General features: G+C 38.6%; 1 protein-coding gene across 3 annotated transcripts in view; it reads left to right on the plus strand.

Annotated features, from left to right (window-relative positions):
* Fgf12 (fibroblast growth factor 12) overlaps nt 1-25,999 on the plus strand; it is a 559,941-nt gene that overhangs the window by 16,026 nt on the left and 517,916 nt on the right. The gene's annotated exons all lie outside the window — the stretch shown is intronic.

The raw sequence follows: 25,999 nt of genomic DNA on the forward strand, positions 1-25,999 counted from the left end.
CTGTCTATCCTTAAATATGTAAAGACTTGTGTGAAATGTATATTTTCCTGCAAAATTAGTTATACATTTTCAGTAATGTATTTGATAGTCCCACTACCTTTCTTTGCATAAGAAAGAGAAACCATGGATTCATGTCTGAGTAAAGACAGCATCTAGGACATTCATTTATTCAGAAATGCCTCCTGTACATAGCAATGATCCCTCACCTATGACATCTGGGGTGATATTTGTTCCTTCTCAACTTGTTTAAAAAGGTACATTATCGAAGTCCACAGTCCCTCATCTCTTCTTGCACTGTTCCTTATAGAGATAATCACTTTGAACTGTTTGATATTTATTTCCATACTCTAAATCATATTCTTTCCTTCAGCCTTCAGTTAGTTTTCGTCACTCCTACAAGCATATCCATATCCTATCCATTCTTTCATCTTGCAGGGCTGTTCTGTTATTTTGGCTTAGGTATTTACTAATAACAAAATTATGATCATATAAATACACTCTCCTAAGACAAATCAAACTGTGATTACCTTTTGTCTTAGGTATGTTGTTTTTCTTCTCCTCCTTCTCCTTCTCCTTCTCCTTCTCCTTCTCCTTCTCCTTCTCCTTCTCCTTCTCCTTCTCCTTCTCCTTCTCCTTCTCCTTCTCCTTCTCCTTCTCCTTCTCCTTCTCCTTCTCCTTCTCCTTCTCCTTCTCCTTCTCCTTCTCCTTCTCCTTCTCCTTCTCCTTCTCCTTCTCCTTCTCCTTCTCCTTCTCCTTCTCCTTCTCCTTCTCCTTCTCCTTCTCCTTCTCCTTCTCCTTCTCCTTCTTCTTCTTCTTCTTCTTCTTCTTCTTCTTCTTCTATTTTACCCCCTCTGATGTTGGTAATTGGCTTGTCTTTGGTTTTGAATTTCTCCATGTTGCTCACTATCTAACCCTTGCCAGTTGTCTCAGTCATGTGATCTCTCTTACCAATGCAGTAGAAAAACTCTGCAAGTCGTTTGCACCTGGTTTCCCTAGGTTGTCATTTGTACTATCATTTCCTAGTTCAGTCCCCTAGCTTTCATGGAATACCGCCTCCAGTAGCTCCCTAAAGAAAAGATACGTCATTGCTTTTGCATATTTGGAAATGTCTGCATTTCTTTACATATGAGTGACACTTTGGCTAGGTGTAGAATTGTATCCTTCAAAATTTAACTAGCATCATTACATTGTCTTCTTTCTTCCAATTTTACTGTTCTGATCTGATGTTTATTTTTGGACATGCCTGATTTTTCTTTTCTCTGAAAAAGTCTGTAGATGATATTTGCATTTTTGAAAGTTCAGAAAACTTAAAATAATTTATCTTCTTGTGGCTTAATTGTCACCCATTATATTGGAATCTTACTGTATGGATTTGTACTGTTTAATTCTAGAATTGCTTTTGTTTTTGTATTTTTCTGAAACTTCCAGGACATTGAGTTGTTTTCTTGACTGTTTCCAATTCATCTCTCTCTTTTTCCTCCTATTTATTTTGTTCCAGTTTTCTGAGAATCTTGTTACTTACAGACAAACTGGATTTATTTTTCATGTTTTTCTATTATATTTGTTTAATTTAACATTTTATATCTATTTGATGTTTAATTTTCTGGATGATACATTCATAGATATGTTTTCATTTTGCTGTAATGTTTTGTTTTTAATTTCTCATATCAGGTTTTTGGTCTCTGGGAGGCTTTGTTAGTTTTCTTTATCTGATTTTATAGTTGCTATTATATTTTACTGAAGCAATATTTTTAGTACTTTGCTAAGCAATCAAATAACTTTAGAAGTTTTCACCTCTTACCATAGCCTATATTCCCACTAAGCTTTTATTCATTTTGATTTGTATGTTTCATGTTAGGGACTTTTGGCAGGGATTTCTACATATGGTTTCTTGTTTAAGGATAGGTGTGGAGTCAAGATCAGGCACCTTCAGGGAGGTATGGTTGTAGATGCTGGGGCCAGGTATGGGGTCAAGAAGGTGACTGGAAGCTCTGCCCATGGTGAGATTTGACAGCAATCTCAGTTGTAGGTGGTATCAGTGGAGATTTTAGTGTGGAGTATCTGATGTCTGTGACTATGCCTAGGAGGTTATCCATGAAGGCTCATTCTTTCTCCTGCTTGGATGGCAGCCAGAGTTCAATCTGTGTGTAAGTGCACTTTTTATTACCACCTTCTAGTGTGGCCCTCAGTCTGCCCACTGTACAGAGAGCTTCTACCCCAAACACTACAAGACATAAATCCTCAGACTCCTGTTGGGATTGGGGAGAACAGTTTCATAGATGCAGTCTAAGAAAGGACTTGGAGGCTATTGTATCATTTTAAAACTGAGCTTTCAACAAATTGTGCAGCTTTACCCTGTGTCCCTGCACTTTACTCCTAGGAAACCCCAGTTCTATCACTATCTAGGCTTTGGAAGACTGTGCAGATCAAGTTAAGATGGTGCTTGGTTTTCCCCTTTCCTGACTTGGGCTATTTGCTCAGCTCTGTTAAGCTCCACAACTTTGCCAGCTGCTCTTTCTCACTTCTAAACTTTACCATTGTTCTCTTCTCCTTCTTGCACCAATCCTTTGTATTTACTTAGGATTGGCTTTACTTTTGAAAAGACACTAAATAACCTTTCAGCAGACCATCTCGGCTTAGAGGTACTGGGCACGCCACTCTGTGGAGTAAGCATTTGCCTGTACAGCTCCTTCACTTTAGCCTATGTTGTCAGATATGGTTATTAACCCTCCCATGAAAAAACACTGTGCAAATACATTAAAAAGTCTTTGGCTTAAGGCAATTACCAAGATCATTTCCAGAGAGTATACTGTATTTCCAAAAACCTTTTTAAATTTTTTAAAATGTATTTTAATTGATATTTAATTTGATACTTGATTCATTATATATATATATATATATATATATATATATATATTATACAAAGTCTGTTTTATCACATGTACACCTTGCATAAATTTAAATCATGTGAGTAAAGCACATTTGTCTCCTCAAACACTTATCATTCCTATATGGTAAAAACTTCTAAATTCCTTTCTTCTAACTTTTCAGAGCATATAGCACATTATTACTATCTGTAGTCACAATATCACACTGGAATATCTTGCTCCTAATTACAATTTAGCACCCATTGATTAAGCAAATCCTATCCTTTCTCTAATACTTGTCTCCCCAGCATGTGGTAGCCACCAGTGTACTCTCATCTTTCATGAGAACAACTTTTTTTTTTTTTTTTTTTTTTTTTGGAGGTAGGGTCTCACTCTAGCCCAGGCTGACCTGGAATTAACTATGTAGTCTCAGGTTGGCTTCAACCTCACGGTGATCCTCCTACCTTCCTACCTCTGCCTTCCGAGTGCTGGGATCAAAGGCACGCACCACCATGCCTGGCTCTGAGATAAACTTTTTAGATTACAGAGCATATTAATAAAATCATAATGCCTGGCTGATGTCACTTAACATGATGCTTTCTAGTTCTGCCCATATTGTCAGACATGACGGGATTACATTTTCTTCGGGGTCTGAGTGGTGCTCATGGGGCACATGTATCATGCTTCTCTGTTTACTTGTTCATCAGTTGGTGGGTACTTGGGTTGTTGCAGTGAGCATGGGAGTGCAGTTATCCCTTGATACTGGCTTCAGTGCCTCTTGACATTTACTCCATTGTGGGAGTGAGTTATCATACGGCAATCCTATTTTGTGCTATTGAAAAAGCTTTGTTTCTATAATGGGCATATTAACTTATAGTCTCATCAACATTGTAAAGTGTTGTCTTTCCTCAATCCCCTCTCCAGCACTGGTTATCTTTGGTTTTAATTATAATCGCCATTTCACTATGGTGAGGTGATATCTTACTGAGATTCTGTGTGTGTGTGTGTGTGTGTGTGTGTTTCCCTCAGTAGTAGTAACATGATTTTATATACCTGTTTCCAGAAAAATAAAATGGAGGGGGGGAGACAGGGTCTCACACTGTAGCCTGGGCTAATGTGGAAATTAATATGCTTCCTAGAATGGCCTTGAATTTATAGAAATCCTCCTGTTTCAGACTCCCCTGTGGGATTATAGGGCTGGACCACCATGTTGGGTATCCAATAGGATTGCAAATTGCCTGTGACATATTCATTCATCCTTCTTCATAGCAGACCTCCACTGAACATGTATTCTGAGCTACAAATGCTGCTAGGAATTGACAAAACAGCATGTGATAGAGCAAATGCCACCATAGACGTGCTAACCCACGTGCGAGACTGGTGGGGAGGTGTAAGCAGGTGACTACAACTCCCTTCCAAATTCATGTTTGAAAAGGGATCTCAGCTCTCACTATTAAAGAAATAATTTCTCAGAAAAACCCTCTTGCCAGTTTGAAACAGGCAAAGGTAGTAATGTACCAGCATTGTCAGAGTCTTTATGGGCAGGAAAAACTCTGTGAATGACTGGCAGCTTCTTTATTTTACCTGGAAAATCTGAGATAAAGTTAGAAATGTGGCGACTGGAACTAAGACTTCTTTATTGATATACCAATGTTCTTTCCCCTAATTCATATTGCACCTCCATTCTCATGCCCAGTTAGTTGTCTATTAATATAATTAAAAATTTAATCAGTGGCTCTGAGCCTCAGTGATCTGGAGGTACCAGTTTAAAAAACCTTTGAAATTTTCTTTAATAGCAGTAATTTAAATGATGGAATTGTGCTTGGAACATTGGTTTGGGAATACAAATTCTTTCCAGCAATACAGTAAGGAGAGAAAGGCTTATTGAAAGCAGGGTCACAGTTGTTAACTTGGGAGACCAGAGCTTTTTAAATTTTTTTCCAGGGGCAGGAGAGATGGCTTAGCAGTTAAGGTGCTTGCCTGCAAACCAAAGGACCTCAGTTTGATTCCCCAGTAACCACATAAGCCAGATGCACAAGGTGGCATATGCATCTGAAGTTGGTTTGCAGTGGCTGGAAGCCCTGGCTTGCCCATTCTCTTCCTCCTTTTCTCTCTCTCTCCCACTCTCAAATAAATGAATAAAACTAAAATATATTTTTTAATTTCTAGGATTGAATTGATTAAATCAATTCAATATTGATTGACTGAGTTTAGATTCCTTCAACCAATTCAAGGGACAGCTTCCCATATAAAGCCTGGATATGCCATTTTGCAATATTCTTTTGAGATGTTTCCATGTTTACATTATCGTGAAAGCACACAACAGATGTATGAAAGCAGAATTGAAACATCTTGGAGAGGCAGAGAATGTTGTCTTTAGTGAACACTTAAAAATGTAATATATTCTGCTAAATTTATGGTTTTATGACTTAATTAACAATCCACAACTGCTACGTTATGGGGAAGCTAAGAACTATAAAAATACATTATTCAATTGTTGGTTCCTTATCAGTAATATTATACTAGCAATGATGTATTATTCATTAAACAAAACACAATAACCTCAAAGAGATCTTAGGATCTATCTTCTCAAAATAAATTAACTTTTCACAGTCCCACATACTGAGATTATAGTTTTGTCAATAAAGTTTTCTTGGCCCTTATTTACTGAGCCATCTTTCCACACATGATCTTTTAACTCTCTCCTGTCACACTATGCCACCACCCCTTGCATCATAACTTCTTTTCCTGGTATATGCTCCATGAGGGCAGTGTTATCTTTCTTCTTTCTGAACTCAGTGATGGCACATATTAAGTTACAATATAAAGCCAACTGAGAGAATCTATAATAAAATTGCTTATTTGACTTTCATAGCAATTTTTATCAGATTATAGCATAAAGACGCAGGGGTGACACATAGGTAGCACACATACATCCACTACCTTGACACCTCACTTATCATCCAGAGCAAGCTCAGCTAGGCTTGGTAAATAACGGATCCTATTTCCCATGACTTAACTGCCTGTTGTTCCTGAATCCTTATCCATGGGAAATGAGATTAGGCATAAAAATCCCTCTCCTGTATCTTGGTAGAGGCAATTTCTCAGCTGATGCTAAAATGAGAACAAAATATCTCTCCTGTGTTGCTCATTGTCCTAGGTTCCTTGGCCTTTTCTCAGGTCAACTTCTACTCCCCTTCGGTGGAGGCAACTGAGCTGAACACTTCTGAATTTTCCAAGCTTAGCCTTGTCTTTAATTACATCTCAACACGGTGGCTCCAGGACACAGACCTCAAGACCTTTCATGAATGCCAATAAAGACACTCATGCTGGCCACCCTGACATTTCTGGAGCCAGGGTTATCACCTGGGTGGAAAGGTGTTTCTGTGTCCTCAGCTCAAAAGAAGGAGCTGAAATTCATGGGAACTGAAGCCCTTTCTTGGTCTTCATGAGCATACATTGATAGGTGTGCCATTCTGGTTTTGCCCTGTCACTCTCCACAGCAGCCTCTCTGCTCTTTCTAGTGGACTCTTCATGGGATTGGTCTTAAATGCTTTCAGAATAATATTATTGGAGAAGATACTTAGGATCTCAGCTTAGTGGATCTGTTAAGGATAAAGTTAAAATGTTCCTTTTTTTAGATATGGTTTTTTAAATTTAATTTATTAATTTTTTTTCACTACTTAGCTTGGTACTCAATGAATACAGTCAAGTTGGTACCATTGTTAGGCTCATCCATGTGTTCCTTTTTTTTTTTTTTTCAAGTGTGTTTCAGAAACAAAAATCAAGGTAGGTTTATATACAAAGAATTAGGTTTGTAGTAAGGAAGTTTATGGTGCACCTTAATTCTTGGCTGACATTTCTTTCTTTCCTATTGAAAGTGGTGGTAAGTGTCCTGTGTCCTGGCTTGGGAGTGTTCAAGGATAGAGTATATGGAAAGTGCTTTGTACACTATATGGTACTACACAGAAGCATAAAGTTATTAATAGGTTGGAATAATTCCCTATTGTTTCTGGTTGGTCAGTTAGTTCTGAATATGCAAATAAGAGAGTACAGGGAGGAAGGTGTTCACAGGTCCTGGCAAAGACTATCTGGACCTATTGTGGCGTCTTCAGTGTTCAACCACCAAAATGACATGACCTTGGAAAAGGTGTTTCACCTTACATACTCTCTTACATCACAGTCAGCAAGAATGTGAAGTGGAATAAAGTGAGGACTTCCCAGAGACTTGCTTCCAGTCTTTAAAAGCCTATGGTTTCTTGTCTAGATTTTACTTAAGAATATCATTAAATATGGGCCCAATAAATTCACTTTGAATACATAATTTTAAAGAAGAATTTTAAATAAAATGCCAAAGCTTGATCTTTTAGGCACTTTAAAGAAACCACTGAATTGTTCTATCATGTCTGGGAGGAAGAATGTGTATATTTTAAAGGGAGGCTTTACTAACCAATGACATGATGTATGAGAAGTTGTTTCTACTGCACTCTAAGTACATTTTGCTGTAATTAACACTCTAATTATTCTCTAGTTACTAGCGCTGTGTCCCCTTTCTTTCCTTCAACATCAGCAATGGGAAAAAATGTTTAAGAGTCAGGCACTATACGAAATGCTATAGATGCATAAATAAGATGGTTCCTCTTTCAGGGCTAGTTTAACTTCTATAGAAAAAAGCCACACAGGACAAAATTGTATGAGAAAAAGAAAGTTCTAAAGTCTCAGATTAAAGAGACATTAATTTCACTTTGATCAAGGGAAAGAAAAAAAATCACATATTTAATATGCTCTATAGGTTGTGACTATTTTCCATTTACCATCTTATTTAGATATTATTTAGATTCTGATAGATGTAAGGGAAGATACCACCTTTGGGAAACCAAATTGAAATATTTTGACCTACTGAGGCCTGATAATATAGAGAAATTATTGATAAGACACATTATTATTTTACAAATTAAGGTGACTTATTCAACTCTCTCAAATATGGAAGTCCTTGCCTAAGATGGCTTGGAGAAATTTTTTGTATTTGTCTATAAGTAGCGTCTACTAACCATACCTTTCTTAAATGGGAAAGCTAAGAGAAACATCTCAATTCATGTAAGGCATTACCTTACATCTCAATTCCTGAAAGGTATTTAATTGCACATTTTAAAGGAAGATTTAAGCACATTGGCTTGTAATCACAAAGCTTGAGAGACATTAGTGAACTAAAATAAAAAAGCTTATCATTACTTGGACTAGAAGACAAGAAAACAACTTACATGTCCACTGGCAGAAGAATGGAGAAAAGAATTTGTTAGACATTTATAGTACAATATTCTAACTTTTCTATATATACATAAATATTACACACATATATATCATATATTTATATGTACATACATATTCATGACTGTGGTCTTTGCATAGGTTCTATAATGTTTGTGTATTTTAAAATATTATATCCATTTGTAGACTTTTCAGTTTAAAGAACCTAGTAAAAATAGAGTATGCATATGCAATGAACACTTTAATGACAGGTTAAAAGAACTGAAGTTTCTTAACCTGAAAAAGAGAAAGTTCAGGAAATGTGCTAATTACTATCCTCAGGCTGCAGAGACTTCAGATGGAGCACTGCAGTGTCCCCTTCCACTTGAAAGGGGTGAGTTTGCTCTTATCTGCTATTAAGGTGCTGGCGCACAGGAAAGTTCCACCAAAGTGGGGGTGGAGAGGGACTGCATTTTCATCTGTACAAATCGCTTAGACAAGAACTGAGTAAAATGATCTCTCATGTTCTCTTTTGGTACTATATTTCCTCTTGGAAAGAGTCATGTCCATTTCTTCCACAATAAAGCAATTATTTACAATGAAAGGAAATACTGCCTCAAAGGATTATCTTGAGGAGTGCTCATCTTGCATGGGAAGAACTGGAAGCCAAAAAAGGTTGTGGAGAGATAACTTCCATTAAGGTTTCTATTAGGACTTTTCACTCAGTATATTCTCCTGAGCACTCATTACCTTCTCCATCACACAGTGGATCATTACACAAAATTAGGATAGGAGGTCAATGCCAAGGTCAAGCTCAGGAGACATTGAGCAGTGCACCTCCTTCAAAGCACCATAGGTGATAGCTTATTCTGTCCCTTGGGAAGCCTTCTCCCAGTGTAGCTGAGGAAGAGTAGATTCCTCGATTGTAGGTGGCTTGTGATTAGAAATTAGAGAATATTATAACGTGCCCTAGATCACTGTGCTCTTCTCTCAGGAGCTAGAAATAAATGTGTGGGAGAAGTGCTTTGTACCCTTTAGGATTGAACAGTTATTATTTGGAATTTTTTCACACCCAACAGCGGTGGCAATTTCCTAATGAGTATAGTTTTCTGAGAGCCATTATTACATACAGACTTATTTCTTTTCTATGACTTGAACATGTATAGAAAAGGGAAGGACAGGTAGGTCCAAATAAACTTCCTGGCTATGGAAGACACTAAGGTGTGACAAAACTATAGATCTGAAAATGACAGGGACATTGTTTTGTCAATCTCTTTATTTGGCAGATATAATATTTGAAGCCACAGTAAAGGTACAGCTGATATTTGGTGGCAAATAATGATTAGAAACAGGGTATGAGAGAGAGATGGAGGGTGAAGGGTAGGCCAAAAGAGATCTAAATGTAATTTATCAGCAAACCCAATTGTGGTTTCAAGGAGGCTGGAGAGAAGGCTTAGTGATTAAAGTGCTTGTCTGTGCAGCCTAAGGACTCATGTTCAACTCCCCAGGTCCCATGTAAGTCAGACTCACAGTGACACAAGAGCAGAATGTTGCACATGCACACATGTGCACAAGGGGTCACGTGTGTCTGGAGTTCTCTGGAGTTCAGGTTCACTGGCTGGAGGACCTGGTGTGCCAATTATCTCTCTATCTCTCTGTCTCTGTTTCTCTGTCTCGCATAAAATGGAACAACGGGCCTAATTTAAAAAAAAAAAAATCAAAGAACTTTTTTTTCCCATTTATTTGCAAGCAGAGATGAGAGAGAAAGGGAGAGAGGGAGAGAGAGAGAGAGAGAGAGAGAGAGAGAGAGAGAGAGAGAGAGAGAGAGAGAGAAAGAGAGAGAGGGAGGGAGAATATGGCCATACCAGGGCCTCCATACACTGCAAACAAACCCCAGATGATTGTGCCACTTTGTATATCTAGCTTTACATGGGTCCTGGGGAATCAAACCTGGGTCCTTTTGCTTTGCAGGCAAGTGCCTTAACTGCTAAGCCATCTCTCCAGCCCAAGCATAGAATAATTTGATGAACACCCTGACAGGTGAAAGAGCTGTTGCCAATCCACACATTCCATTTTCAACAGTTTCTCTTTGAACTTAGGGAGAAGATTCAAGCAACAGTAAGCTCTCTGTTGCTACTTGATCGAGTACTTTAGCATTTAATGTCTCCAGACAGCCAAAGGTAAAATATAGAGCTGGCAGCCATCTCAGAATTCATCACTTCTGTTCACTGTGAGATTTTTGGATTAATATTTACTTTTTCATAAATTTTTGTCTTTTCTCCTCTTCTTTTTGGTAGGAAGTTTATTGGAGTAAAAATATATTCAGTCATATTTATGGCTTTTGTGCCCATAGCATAGTGTCTGACACAGATCAAAGCACTCAGTAAAAATTTAGTTATTATTATTGTGCATCAAGCTATCAGTGTTCTCAATTTTAGTATTAGAAGGGACTTAGAATGAGGTATCATTTCTATATTTTGCCTCAAAAATCTAGGTGAGAAAAGAATCTAATATAAGTTTATCCATGTATATAGCTACAGATCATAAACAGAGCTTAGACATACTTTGTTTGCCTTTCAGTGCAGAATACTACATTTTTAAGTAAACAATTTTGTGACATATTTTCCATGATCAGCCATGTATTCTTAAATCCACAAATTTCCTAATCCTTTTATTAATTAATAAGTTAGTAAAGTCAATGATTTTTCTTTCATTGACCAGTATTTCTTGAGATCTACTTTTATAACAAGCATTAACTTAACCAGAGTGGTGAACAAAGCCAACAAAATATTTTGCTCTTTTTGTTGCATTTACCTTCTACATGGGTTTACAAGTGTCATAAAGCAAGATGGTCAGGAAAGAAGAAGATGGGACACTAGGATAATCTAGAGAAGATTAATTTATAATTTCACTCACTTAGATCATGGTGGCCCTCACTGAACATATGACATCTGTATGAAGACTACCTAAGTAAAAGAGCAAAGGGGACTTCAGGTGGAAGGATCAAGTGCTGAGGTGGGCATATTGCAGGCTATCAAGGAGATCAGTAAAAGTAGGGAAGATGAGCATGCTGGAAATAACCTCTCCATCTCCATACCCATGTCTCCTGACAAGTGTCTTACAGCGTGGCCAATCTCAGATGTTCAAGAGGACATTCTTGGAGCTGGCCATGGTGGTGCTTGCCTTCAGTGATAGCATCCAGGAAGCAAAGGAGGAGGATCACTGTGACTTCAGCCTGAGACTACATGCAAATTTCAGGCCAGCCTGGGTTAGAGTGAGATCCTACCTCAAAAAAGAAAAGGACATTCTTGGGTCTAGTGACTCCGCTCTTTCCAATGTAGGATGTTTTCTACCAGAATCAGATATTTCAGACAGCTCAAATTGAGTCTTGTGCTGGGTTTAGTTAAACAAGGCTGCCTTTTGAATTCTTATCTGGGATTGGGAGCTGAACTTCGGCATGTCCTCTATACCAGAAATTTGGAACAGTACCAATACTTTCCCCTTAGAAAATGTGCACATCTCTGCTGGCGATGTAATAGCTCACATGATTGGTGGGAGAGAAAGAGAGAAATGCACATGTGTTTGCAAGCAGGGAAATTCTCTAATATCTGAAGCAGTGCAAGCCTAAGGGATACAGCTGAAAAGCTGTTTCCATGTTACATTTTAAAGGAACTTTATTTTTCCACAAAGATCTTTAGAGCCCCCTCCTAAATAACCTTCTGGGAGATACTGCATTGCTACATCACTGCCTTAGCCTGTTGGCTTCTGGAAAAACCTGATCCTGTCGCTTCTGTTAACAATAGTTAGCCTTTGGGCTGGTAACCAAGTGCATGGAGAATGGAGAGGAAAGGAGGATACGGAAGCCTTACAAAATAGTTCAGAACTTCAGAAAAGGGCAGGGACAAGCAATCATAGGGAGTGCTATGTGAAGGAGATCCCACCTGTAATAGTTATCCACAATATTAAGAACTCCTTAATATGTAATGCATTAAAGCACTGCTCTACTCCACACCTCATTCAGTCTCTCTTTTGTAACATCCAAAAGCATGTTAGAAATTGTCTCCTTAGACCTATTGAGCTAGAATCCATACTTAATAAACCTCTTAGCTCTCTGAAGTTTAAGATGTGTAATGATAAATCTGGGGGATGATTTCTCCTATTAACACTAAGGACATACAAGGTCATCATGGTTGCATTGCTGAGCCAAGGTCACCAACTCGGTACTCAGTAGGCAATGAAGTTGAGACTCGTCTTACTCAGGCTTAATGTCTCCAGTTACTGTTGACTCCACAAGCCCTTCCTGGCATACCTACAGTGTGTTAGCATTGGAAAGCAAAACAACCTTTCTCTGAACTCAAGACTGAGAAAGCCTCTTGCTTTATTTCTCAGGTATCATTTGATCCTCTCTTTTTCTGGCTGGTTCTAGAAATGCAAATACACTGAAAAGCTCTCTAGCATTGCTTAAGTGGAGCCTGGGACTGAATCTAAGGGCTTCAAAACTTTAGTTTTCTTTCTCAGGATTTTTTTGGGGACATTCAGCATCATTTGTGGTGTCATAACACATTTTATTCGACTTTTTGAATTGCTGTTTTGGAGTTATTACCATATAGATTTTTAAAATTAATTTATTCCCAAATATTTTATTCTTTTTATATTTTTGTAAGTAGACTTGTTTTCTTTACTTTTGTTGCCAGTAGGTAAGTATTCATAAAAGGGAATGCAGCTCATTTTTGCAATTTGATTTGTCTTCTTTAACTTTACTGAATTCATTCATTAGCTCTAAGAGGTTTGTTATGAAGTCTATGATTTTCTACATATAGAATCATACTATCTGCATATAAGGTTAGTTTTATTTCTTTCTCATTTGGATCTATTTTAGTTGCTTTCTTTGCCAATTTCTCTTTCTAGTATTTTGAGCACTATGATGAAGAGAAATGGTGAGAGTTGACATCCTTGCCCTGTGCCATATCAGAACAAAGCTTTCAGTTTTCTTTATTAATTGTGGTATGATTTTTAGGCCTTTTATGATTTTTTATTATTTTAAGAAAATTTCCTTCCCTGCTCTAATTTTTATTATAAAATCATGTTGAGCTTTGTCAAATTCTTTTTCTTAAGATAATATTTTTATTGAGAATTTTAATGTTTTAACATAGTAGAGTTGATCATAATCCCCTCCCACACTCTCCTCTTCCCTCGTCCCTAACTCTCACATTACTGAATCCCTCCTCTTAACAAGTTGTCCTTCTTCTGTTCTGAGGTCTAATTCTTCTTGTCCTCCTCTGTCCTCTATGTCAAAATGCTGATGGGAACATTATTATACAGATGTTATGAATGCAATGACATGCACTGTGAAGTCAAGAATGCACCTGTCAGTTCATTTCCAGAGTACAGTGTGGCAAAGTACTCCTTCCCACTCTAGCTCTTACGTTCTTTCCACCGCCTTGTCCACAGTGTTTCTTGTGCCTTGGAGTACATGTTAGAGATGTCTCATTTAGCATTGTGCTCTCAGCTGGTTCTTATTTTCAACAGTTTGATGAGTTTTGAGTGTCTTCAGCTTCTCTTTGGAGATCATGTTTATATATATATTTAATTTTTCTAAATTCAAGGCATTTGCACACTCAGGATGGATATCACTTAGTCATGATCTCTATTCTTTTTTGTTTATTTTTAAAAATTATTTATTTATTTAGTTGAGAGTGACAGAGAGAGAGGAAGAGAATGGGCGCAACAGGACTTCCAGCCACTGCTAACGAACTCCAGACACGTGCACCCCCTTAGGCATCTGGTTAACATAGGTTCTGGGGAATCAAGCCTCAAACCAGGGTCCTTAGGCTTCACAGGCAAGCACTTAACTGCTAAGCCATCTCTCCAGCCCAATATCTAATCTTTTAAATGTAATGTTTTATTATATTTGCTAGTATTTTTATGAGAATCTTTGCATTCATGTTCACCAAGGTATCGAACTGTAGTTTTCTTTCAGTAACCTTTCCTGGCTTAATTATCAGGGTAATCTGACTTTCTAAAATGAGTTTAAAGGTATTCTCTCCACTTCTATTTTGGTTATTTTATAATAGAATAAGCAGTATTGGTAGGGGCTGGTGAGGTAGCTAAATGGGTAAGAGCAGTTGCTGCTCAAGCATGAGGACCTGAGTTGATCCCCAGCACCCACATGAGAAACCAGACACGGCAATGTAAGCATAGGATGCCGGTGTCGGGCTGGGGTGGAAACAGGAATCTCTGGGGCTTACTGGTCAGTCAGTCTGACTGAAAATGAAGGAAGCTTCAGGTTTAATGGGAGTGTCTATCTCAAGAAAATTAATCAGAAGTGTGATTGAAATGGAGTACAGCTTATTTTCCTCCTCTGGCCTCTGCATATGTGTGTATGTAACACACACACACACACACACACACACACACACACACACACACAGAGCACTGATACTATTCCTTGATCATCTGGTAGAATTCAGCCACACGCTCATCTGGTCAGATTTTTTTTTAATTATTTTTATTTTATTTATTTGAGAGTGACAGACACAGAGAGAAAGACAGATAGAGGGAGAGAGAGAGAATGGGCGCGCCGGGGCTTCCAGCCTCTGCAAACGAACTCCAGACGCGTGCGCCCCCTTGTGCATCAGGCTAACGTGGGACCTGGGGAACCGAGCCTCGAACCGGGGTCCTTAGGCTTCACAGGCAAGCGCTTAACCGCTAAGCCATCTCTCCAGCCCTCATCTGGTCAGATTTTAATGTCAGATATTTGATTCCCCTTCTTTATTATCAAATATTTAATTACCTCTTTACTTGTTAGTTGTTACTTCAGGTCTCTGAATCTTCATTCGATTCTGGTGGTTTGTATATCTAAACATTTCCCTTAGGCTTTCCAGTTTGTTGGCATATTATTGTTCCTAACAGCCCCTTATGATCCTTTTCTGTTTCTGAAGCATCTGCTGTGATGTGTGCAGTTTCTACTTTGAGTTTTAAAACTTGTTCTTTCTCTCTCTTTTGTTCTTGGTAAAGCTAATGATTTGTCAATTTTGATTTTTTTCTTATTTTATTTCTCCTATGTTTTTATGTTCTTTATTTGTTATACTTCTATTAGAATATTTATAATTTATTTTTTCTATTTACCTAAAATTAACTTTTTCCAACTTCAACCTACTATATTACATTATATATTTGGGAATAGTCTTTTTATTTTATTTTTTCTGGTATTTCCTCTTTTATATTTAAAATTTTTACTTTAGAAGACCCTTTTAGAATTTTTTTTTGGTTTTCTAGGTAGGGTCTCACTCTAGCCCAGGCTGACCTGGAATTCACTATGGAGTCTCAGGGTGGCCTCAAACTCACAGCAATCCTCCTACCTCTGCCTCCCGAGTGCTGGGATTAAAGGCATGCGCCACCACGCCCAGCTAGAAATTTCTTTTTTAATGTAAGCATATATTACTATGCACTTCCCCTTAGAATTGTTTTATAATGGTCATAGAATTTTCACATTATATTAGTTTTTTGCTATAAGTTTTAAGGATTTCTCTTGAGTTACTCTTTGGTCCATCTGCTGTAATTTCCATATATTTGTGAATTTTCTAGTTTTCCTGCTACTAGTAATTCTTAGGTTTATTCCATTGTGCTAGCAAAGGGCTCTTGCTATGATGTCAGCCTTCTTAAATTTATGCAGAATTGTTTTGTAACCTATGATCTATGCTAGAGAATGTTCTATGAGTACTTGAGAAAAATATATATTATACTAGGGATAGATGGAAGGCTTTGTGAATGTCTATTCTGTTTGAACTAAAATGGAGTCCAAGTCTTATTTTCTGCTTATACTTTAGCCAGAAAATGTAACCATTATTGCAAATAGGGTATTTAATCCTTTTTTGATATTTTACTTCTATTTATTGCTCCTTTCAGATCTATTAATATTCCCTTTTATATGTAAGTATACTTAAGTTGAGTTAATTTGTGTTTATAACTGTTTTAACTTCTTACATCCTTTATGAATTGACCTTTTTATGTTTATATAATGGCCTTCTTTGTTTCTTGTGACCATTTTTCACTTAAAGTCTATTTTGTCTTAAGTATTGCTCCCTCTGCTCTTTTTTTTTTTTGTTTGTTTCCATTTCCATGGAATATATATTCTATCTCCTCACACTGATATGATGTGCATCTTTAAAGATTAATTGGCTCTTACAGGCAGCATATGTAAGAATTTTAGTTTTTAAGATTTTTTCCTACATTATTATTCTTACTGGCAAATCTAACCCATTTCACATACTTAATTATTGTTAGATGAGAATTTATTATTGACCTTTGATAGTTATTTCCTGGATCTTTTGTTTCCTTCTTATTCTCTTCCTGTCTTCCTTTGTGATTTGATGGTTTTCTGTACTGGTATGCTTTGATTACTTCCTCTTTAACCTTTGTGTAGCTACTTTTGTGTCTTGCTTTATGGTTGCTAAGTAGCTTATATAAAACAGCTTATAGTCATACCACTCTATTTTTTTTTAAGATTTTGAAGGATTTTATATGAATTGTAGAACTTAAAGTGCTTAAGAGAAGGAAAGAGGAAAGAATGCAGAGACCTCTTGCCCATGAAAAGTCAGAAGCAGTGTTCTAGAGTATGGGAAAGCCATCTAGAGTCCTAGGTTAGGGTATTTTCTGTGAGTCTCTTGGAATGGGCAGCTGAACTACTTACTCCAGTACTCTGAAGCCAGGTTCTGGTTCTTGGGAAAGGAATATTTTCTTTGCATTCCTTTCTTTCTCAGAAAAGGGTGCAATAAGCATAGAGGCACATAGTTACCTACTCTGGTGAGATTTTAAGAGATAAGGAAGAAAGTCAGATTCTCCCTCACAAACCCGAGGACACTTCCTTCATTTAGACAAGAGAAAGCCATTCACTTTAGGGTTCTGTTACTCTTAAATATCTTCATTTCTCCCCTGAAGAAGTAAACCTCTCATTAGGGAATTGGGTGACAACTGATGTGGCTTTTTGAACTGAGTGAGGTCATTGGTACATCTCTGCAGTCAGTGGGTCTATCTAATGGACCCTGAAAGTTATGCCAGCCTATTTTAAGCTGAAATTAATTTCACTTTGTTTGCATATAAAAGCTCTACTTTTTACATTCACTACATGTATTTTATGAATGTATGTTCATTTGTACTTTTTAATATTTCATATCTACTAACAAGTTAACAAAGTTTTAGATATTTTATTGTATTTTCTAAAATAGTCTATTTATTTATTTACTTGAGAGAGAGAAAGAGGAAGGGAGAAAACAAGAGAGAGAGAAAGAATGGGCGTGGCAGGGCCTTCAGCCACTGTAAACAAATTCCAGACACATGTGCCACCTTTGCTTCTGGGTTATGTGGTGCCTGGTAATTGAACCTGGGTCCTTTGGCTTCACAGGCAAACACCTTCACTGCTAAGCCATTCCCCAGTCCAAGGTATTTTAATGCTATATACTATAATCTTTATATTAGATTCCCACATGATCTATAACCACCACATCAGCATTATTCTTTATTTATTTTATTATTTATTTTTATTTGAGACAAAATGAAAGAGAGAGAGAGAGAACTGGCATGCCAGGGCCTTCAGCCACTGCAAATGAACTCGAGACATATGTACCACCTTGTGCATTTGGCTTACATCAGCATTGTTCTTAAATTAATTATATATTTACTCCTTTGTTCCAGCAGAAGAATTCTTTGTATCATTTCTTTTAAGGTAGGAAGAGTGGAAATTGACTCCCTCAGATGTGGTTTATATATGAGAATCATCTTTGTTTCTGAGTCATTTCTTTCTTTTTTATTAGTTAGTTTTGTACTCAGTGAATACAGTCAAATTGGTACCATTGTTAGGCTTGTCCATGTCCTATCCCCTCCCCCGGCCCCTCCTTGATGAGGTATATGGGTCATTCATTGTGGAGTTAGCCCACAGTTATGAGTAGGAGACATGTCTCTGCATATTATGACCCAATGTATGGCTCTGACATTCTTTCCACCCCCTCTTCTGCAAAATTTCCCTGAGCCATGTTAGGTTCATTTTTGTTCTGATTCAGTGATGAGGTGTTGGGGGCCTCTGTGTCTCTGGACATCTGATTTGGTAGGAGTTGATTGTTCTCTGTGTCATTTCTGCTATGTTAGGTGAAGAATTCTTAGTTGGAAGATTTCCTGTCTCCTGGCCAACAAGATTTTGCTGAGAAATCTGCTTATAGACACAGTTATGTTCTTTTTGTATTGGATATGGTACCTTTCTATTGCTGTTTTCTTTGCCTTTGATATTTGACAATAATGTATCTTGGTGATCATTTCTCAGTTAAATTTCACTGGATTCCTTTGGGCATGTGTTACCCAACCTCATATAGTTTGGGAAGTTTCCAGCTATCACTTTTTCTCTCTATTATTTTAGAAAATGCTATTATACAGCTTTTTTAAAAAAATCAGGTGCCAGAGATCTGTAGATTTCATTTCATTCACATTCACTCTTTTTCCTACAGTGACTGTATGATTTCAAGTGATCTAGCTCACTGGGCATGTATTTTTTTTCTACTACATGGTCCAATATTTTAATTGTTTTGTTCCTGTGTTAATTTTCTGATATCAAAGTTTTTTATCTTAAAGTTCACTGAACTCCTATAGAACAATCATGTTGAGTTCTTTTTGGCAATTCACAAATCTAATTATTTGAGGTAAGATCCTGGAAGTTTATTGACCTCATTTTTAATATTTTGTGTTTTATTTATTTATTTGCAAACAGAGAGAAATAAAGTGAAAAGAAATAGAGAGAGAACGGGTGCGCTGGTGCCTCCAGCTGCAAATGAACTCCAGATGTCCCGGAGTTTGTGCATCTGGCTTTACATAGGTACTGGGGAATTGAACTCAGGTTGTTAAGCTTTGCAGGCAGGCATCTTAACCACTAAGCCATCTCTCCAGCCCCTATTGACTTCTTTTGATGGTGTCATGCTTCCCTGATTACACGTGATCACTGTAGTCTTGCAAAGGTAGTGGTACATTTGAAAATGCATACCTCTTCCAGTCTTCATTGATTTGCTTTAGTAGGGGAGGACCTTCACCCAAATAGGGCTAGGTGGTGAGGAGGCATGTTGAGCTTGCTGTGACACCTTCTATAGTGGTGTGAGGCACCAAGAATAAAGATATGAAAGAACTCCAAGTATATGGATTGGGTTGTGATGTCTCATCAGCTCAGACAGCAGGAGTCCACAGCATAGGCAATTTCACACCTCTGTGCAACTATTTATATGAGGGCTACAGAGATCCTCAGTGGCACCTGTGAATCTGGTGATGCTGGGTAAGAATAGGCACTTGTGGATGCCAGTATAACATACTCATCTGTAGGGGCCAGTTATGGGCACATAACACAGCAGCAGTGGCCAAGTGCAGGCATGTGCATGCCAGGGACTGTTGGCAACATGGGCAGTGAGTAGGGACAACTGTGTGTGCAAATGTTGCATTGGGGGCTAACGATGCACATATAGATGGTTTCAGGAGCCAGTTGTGGGCTAGGACAGTGGTCAAGATAATTGTGTGTATATATATGGACAACTGGAGGTGTACACTCATGTGTTTCTAGTCAAAGGACAATGCTTTCCCCCATCTAGATATCATCAAGAGACCTCTCTCCCTCATATATCCCTTTACAGTCTCCTTACTGAGTTTCATCTCTATTAAGAGCTATGATCTTCAAATGGCCCCTGCTTTTCTGAGTCATGGATATGCTACCTTATTTAGTTTACTTCAAATAGCAAAGGAAAAGGAAGAAAATGCTAGCTAATATTTTAATAAACAACTGTACCATATTCAGAACCCTGAAGCATGGAGTATTTGGAGGCAGAATGGTGGGCCTTCAGACTGAGTATGCTGTTGGGCTGTGGTGAAGGAGAGTTCTGGGAATATCTTCTACTGACTTAGAGACTCTGCTTACTTAGATAAAAAAAGGGCCTACATTTTGGTTGGAATCCTGACATTTCCAACTCAGTTCTTGTGCCTACTTCTTTCTCTACCTCTGTTGCAGTCAGGTTTGCATTGCTGGTAGAAATCACCCAACCAAGAGCAGCTTGTGGGAAAAAGAGGTTTACTTTGGCTTACAGCCTCAAGGGGAAGCTCCACAATGGCAGGGGGAAAACGATGGCACGAGCAGAGGGTGGACATCACCCCCTGGCCAGCATAAGGTGGACAATAGCAACAGGAGAGTGTGTCAAATACTGGCATCAGAAAACTGGTTATAACACTCATAAGCCCACCCCCAACAACACACTCCCTCCAGGAGGCATAAATTCCCAAATCTCCATCAACTGGGAACCTAGCATTCAGAACACCTAAGTTTATGGGGGATACTTGAATCAAGTCACCACAACCTTAGAACACAAAGGTTGGTTCTCCTTTCATTTTATCTAGTCAACTTTTGCCCTGGATTGTGTCATCTTTGGTCTCTTATGGATATAGCATTACACCACCATGAATCTGGAATTTTCATCCCCTTTCTTCGTCATTCTCAGCTTATCAACATGCTATAGTCAATCCCATAGGAAACAGCATAGTAAAAGCCCCTCCTCTCTTTGCCTGCTATCTTTTGCCAGCTCCTTTCTAATTTTGTTATTTCAAATAATTTCTTTATTTATTACACTGACTTTTTCCCTCCAAGACTGAGTGCCTGAGAAATAGCCTAAGCAGTTCTAGTCTTGCAGACAGATGGTCTCTGCTATTCACAGTACATTTTCCTTGAGAAACACACCGTAAGCCTTTCTAAGTCTCAAGGTCTTTACTTGTTAAATGATATCAGCAGGGACAAGCTTGAGCCATGATTGTCAGGAGTTAATGCACTGGTAAATTTTAACCACAGTCCATGAATATAGTAGATAGTAAGAAGTGGGCATGTTTATCTTCTTCATGCGTATTGCATCCTTGACCTGAAAACCACTCTCCCCCTCTGATATCTCTCCCGTTTTCCCGGAAAATTCCTGCTCGTCTTGAAATACTCTGTTCTGAACTGGTACCTTACTGCCACCAGCTTCCCTCCCCCATCCCCAGTCCAGGGAGCTCCTTCTGGCCTTTCATAAGTTGCCTTGTGTTTGCTTAATGCTTGTCCTCCCTCTCCACAATACTTCTTGGAGTGCCCTGGAGGACAGGAACAGTGTTGCAACTCTCTTACCTGCATGGCCTTGCAGGATCTGTTTCAAATGCTTGTTAAACTTAAGTTTATTTCACAACATTTTTAATGGTGCTTACTAAGTGCCAGGTATTATATAAATGTTAACTTATTAATTCTTATAAAACATTTATTATAGGTACTGTAATTTTCATTCTATAGATGAGGAAACTGAGGCAGAGGTAGAGGAAGTTGTACAAGGCCACAGCATGACAAAATAGCAGAGCTAAAGGTTGAATACAGCATGTACTCTTTATTCACATCTTGGCCCATTACTGTCTGTTCTGGTGCATTGTTCCATGTCCTGCCAATTTGAAAGATTCTAATGAAGACTATGATGGGTATAGATGACTTGTAAACTTAAATTTGATAAATCATGGTTTCCTTGATTTATGCTAACAGCTTTATATCAATGTACATTATGACAATGACTAAAATGAGAGGATTATAAGAATAATGACTCAGAGAAATGAGATGTTTTCTATTAAAATAAAAAAATTCCACGGCTGTAAGTTACTCAGGGTACAATTATTCTCTGTTTCATCAAAAGAAACATGGAAAATAGCTTAACATACATCACCTCTGGAGTGTGGTACCACCGTCACTTTTCTGCAAGAATGAATTCTGTGTGGAAGCAGCTGTTTAGAGCAGATGAGCTCCCTAAAATGACCTGGGGAGAAAAAAGCTAACAGACTGCTGCTGGACCTTTTTCCCCAAAGGGGGAAAAACCAAACCAAACAACAACAACAACAAAACCACTGATCATTTGGTCTTGATTGGCAGGTCAAGTAGCTATTTATTTATTTATGGTCAGTTTCTGAAGCAAATCACCCATGATGATTACTCATTGATCACTAGCATTATGCCACAGTGCTTCAGGCAGGTCTGATGTGTGCTTCCATTTCCGCTCCATTAACAGTCCCTCATGGAGAGCAGGAGCTGGTGCTATGCCAGGGGCCACCTATGGGGTGATGCAACGGGAAGTATTCCTTAGTGTTTCTTTGGATCTCTGGATTCACATTCTCTGGAGGGAATTCTAAGAAGTAGCACTGAGAAAAAGCACCAGGATGACTCTGGAGCACAGACTATGTACTGCTGAAGTGAGGCTCGGCCTCTTATGGTGTCACACAAAAGGGGAGGGTTTCAGAAATTAATTTGATCTTCCAATCAGAACTTCAGATTTTTTTTCCCCCACCAATTGTGATCAGTTAACTGATGTTTGTAACTGCACAGGGAGTGGAGTTTGCATCAGAATAAAAAGAGCAAAATAAAAAGATTCTTAAATCTGTTTTGGCTCAGTTTGCATTAGTAATTTCAGTTCTTTCCCATGTGCCTGGAGGAAGGAAATAGAGGAATGAATTTTCTAGATGACCAACATTTGAATTGCTCATGACTGATAAAAACTAGGGCTGGAGAGATGGCTTAGCGGTTAAGCGCTTGCCTGTGAAGCCTAAGGACCCCGGTTCGAGGCTCAGTTCCCCAGGTCCCACGTTAGCCAGATGCACAAGGGGGCGCACGCGTCTGGAGTTCGTTTGCAGAGGCTGGAAGCCCTGGCATGCCCATTCTCTCTCTCTCCCTCTATCTGTCTTTCTCTCTGTGTCTGTCACTCTCAAATAAATTTTAAAAAAAATTAAAAAAAAAACTAGCCCCGCAGAGCAGTGGTTAAAAAGATAACATATTAGTCAGGGCTTTATTCAACACCTGAGCAATGACAGCTGCCCTCCAGAATTATTTTTTTTTTCAAACTCTGCAATAGCTGCCGAATATATCATGGAGGCATTTATTCTTGAATCCTGCTAAGGTGCTGGTGCAGATGAGGATGTCTCCTTTGACAGCGGAACAGTTTTTCATGTCACTCATCACCTCACCAGCAAAACCGTGATTTGAAGATGCTGCCAGTGCCTAATCTGTAATCATCATATGATACCCTGCCCAGACAAATCACTAACTGTAAACCAGAGGACTCTTGTCAAAGGGTATTGGAATCTATTCACTTATTTAAGGATGTATGAAAATTAGCATTATTGTCCAGTAGATATATTATGTGAAAAATTATGAGTCATTTGTGATAGCTAGAGTTCACACTCAATCTGTAGAGTAAAGACACAGTTCCAATAAGACTATACTCATTACAGATGCCAACTGCAAGTCCAAGAGCCCAGTGTTCATTTTTACCTCTAACAAACTGACTGAAAATTTAGAGGAGGAAGCTTTCTATGACCTTTTTGGGTTAGGTAATATTCTAGAACAATTTGCAGGATCATAGGATTATAGTTTTATTATAAAGGGATTAATTCAGAACCAGGCAAGAGTCACATAGGTTGGAGTCTGGGAGGGACTCAAATACTCTAAACCTTCTCCCCATGGAGTCAGAGTATGTCACCCTCTTGACACATGATCATGTTCTCCAGTCAGGAAGATCACCTGAGCTTTAAGGCCCAGACTACTTTTGATGTGGGTATGTTTACTGAAGCACTGGACACACAAATGAAAACAATCTTCAGCTTTTGAATCCTTCAGTTACATGGTTGATCTTTCTGGCCTGCTGGTCATCTCCTTAGTTTGAACTCAGGTGTGGCTAAAGGGCCACTATAAATCACAAAGACACCTACTATTTGAGGAAATTCCACAGGTTTAGAACTTTTATCTGGGAATCTAGAACAAAGATCAGACAAATTATTATACAATATCTTGATTTCTATCAGGTTGTATTTCAGATTTAAAGTCTTAGCTATTAAAAGACCTACATACAATGTAAGAGGAAGAAATGTTAAGTCCAAACCTCTCACTTGATAGATGAGGAAAATGAGGTACAGAGATGAAGGGAGTCTGTAGGACATTGACTAGTGGGCAGTGGAGGTGGGACTAAGGTCAGAGTCAGGTTCAAGTTTTCTTATCTCAATATCTCAGATCAGGGATCAGGATAAAAGTCACATCTCACCAGACCTATATGTCTGCATGGGAAATAAGGATGGGAGGAACTACACATGAATGTGTGAAAACATGCACGAACTTGTTCACACAAGCACATACGTGTCAAGGGACTCAAAGAATATCAGAACTCTGCCATTCAGCCTGCTTGTTTCGGGGCTGCTGAATGGTGAATGCAAGGGTCTTTAGGCCTCTGCTGGTGTAATTTCTGAAACATGAAACTTGGGACATGTGCCAGCATTTCTTCTAGCTGAAGTTAAGCCTGTAATGAAAGAGAACTCACAAGTCTGAGTCTAATTCTCAGCCAACTCATGAGAAAAATGACAAGGAAACAGTCTGACCTGTCATTGACTTTACTTCTCCATTTGCGTGAAAGGTAGGGAGGGGAGGACAATAGCTTTGACTTGGAGGTTGTTTGCGTTCTTGATCTTTGTGACCTCAGTTAGCTTTTAGTGTGAATACCATGCTGCCATTACTGCTCCCTGCTTTCCCTCTATGAAACAACAGCTTCACTTGAAATTAGGGGAGGATTTGGGTAACACTGAGGAAAGGAAACAACTTAAAATGGATGATATCCAGCTAGCTGATTTTGTTTTCCTTCTTCATTTCTAAATCTTTCTGATCAAGGAGGAACATTTTGAAGTAAGTGTTTCCTGCTGCTGGGACTTGTTTTGAGAAAAGATGAGGCCTCTGCCTGACTTTTCACTTTTAACAATGCCATGTACACTTGATCTTCAGCTGCCTCCTACACCTCTGTAGTTCTTTAACCTCCTGTCTGGAATTGACTCCTGGTCTTTACACCTAAAGCCCTTCAAACTGCACAGACTCAAACTGGACTGTTTGTCTTCTTCCTGTCTTCTCCACGTTTCCCCAATTTGCAAATGGCTCTGCAGACCACAAGGATAGCCAGTGCGGAAACAGTCACTCTTGTGGCATTGCTTTGCTCGCCTGGCCTGACTCCAGTTAACATCTCTGCTGAATGTTTGTGTCCCTTCAGTTCTGCTCTTCCACTTCACACAGACCTCACTTCTTGCCCCTCTTCTATGACCAGGCCCAGCTGGTCTTCTTATTTCTGACTTTGAGTCTTTTCTCCTCCATCATCTATCAGAGGATGCAAATTTTATGCACTCTGTTGTATTGAGCCAAGTGGCTTGCATTCAGGAACAGTACCGAACAAATGCAATGTTTACAAGCTAGTTCTTCAGCTGATTACATTATTAAACCACAGAACAGTACCAGGCCTTCATTACAAATCTTCATGTCAATTAGTTATTTACCCTAATTTAGTGAAGACTCAAAATAGCCCCATTCTGTGGTTTTGGCAGCTCATGAGCCTATTTGGTAATGACAGGGACACAATTATTTATTAATATGGGTTCATTGCCTGATTACCTGATAAATGGTAGGTGCCTAAGTCTTCATGGACTTGAATGGATGCAGCAATGCACTTCCTTATGTACTTGAGAATAAAAAAGGACCCCCAGAGGAAATCCAACAGAATCCTTTCATCTATGAATGGAGACACTATGGTTAAAAAAAAAAAAAAAAGGCAGCAAGTCACATTGTGAACCAGAGACTGTCTGGCTGGACTATTCAGATGCCTCTCACGTCCCCTATTGGGTTTCCTGCTGTGACATGCCTGGTCTCTTTTTGTTGCTTAGAATTTTCTTCTGTCTGCACCAGACCTCACCTCATAGTCTGACGTCTTTGGCTTTCAGTGTAGAATGACTTGAATGACCTCTTTTCTTCATTTTCACTTCCTACCACAACTTCTTAACCAAAGGTCACC

The sequence above is a fragment of the Jaculus jaculus genome, chromosome 5, assembly GCF_020740685.1.
Source record: "Jaculus jaculus isolate mJacJac1 chromosome 5, mJacJac1.mat.Y.cur, whole genome shotgun sequence".
Taxonomy (NCBI): Eukaryota; Metazoa; Chordata; class Mammalia; order Rodentia; family Dipodidae; genus Jaculus; species Jaculus jaculus.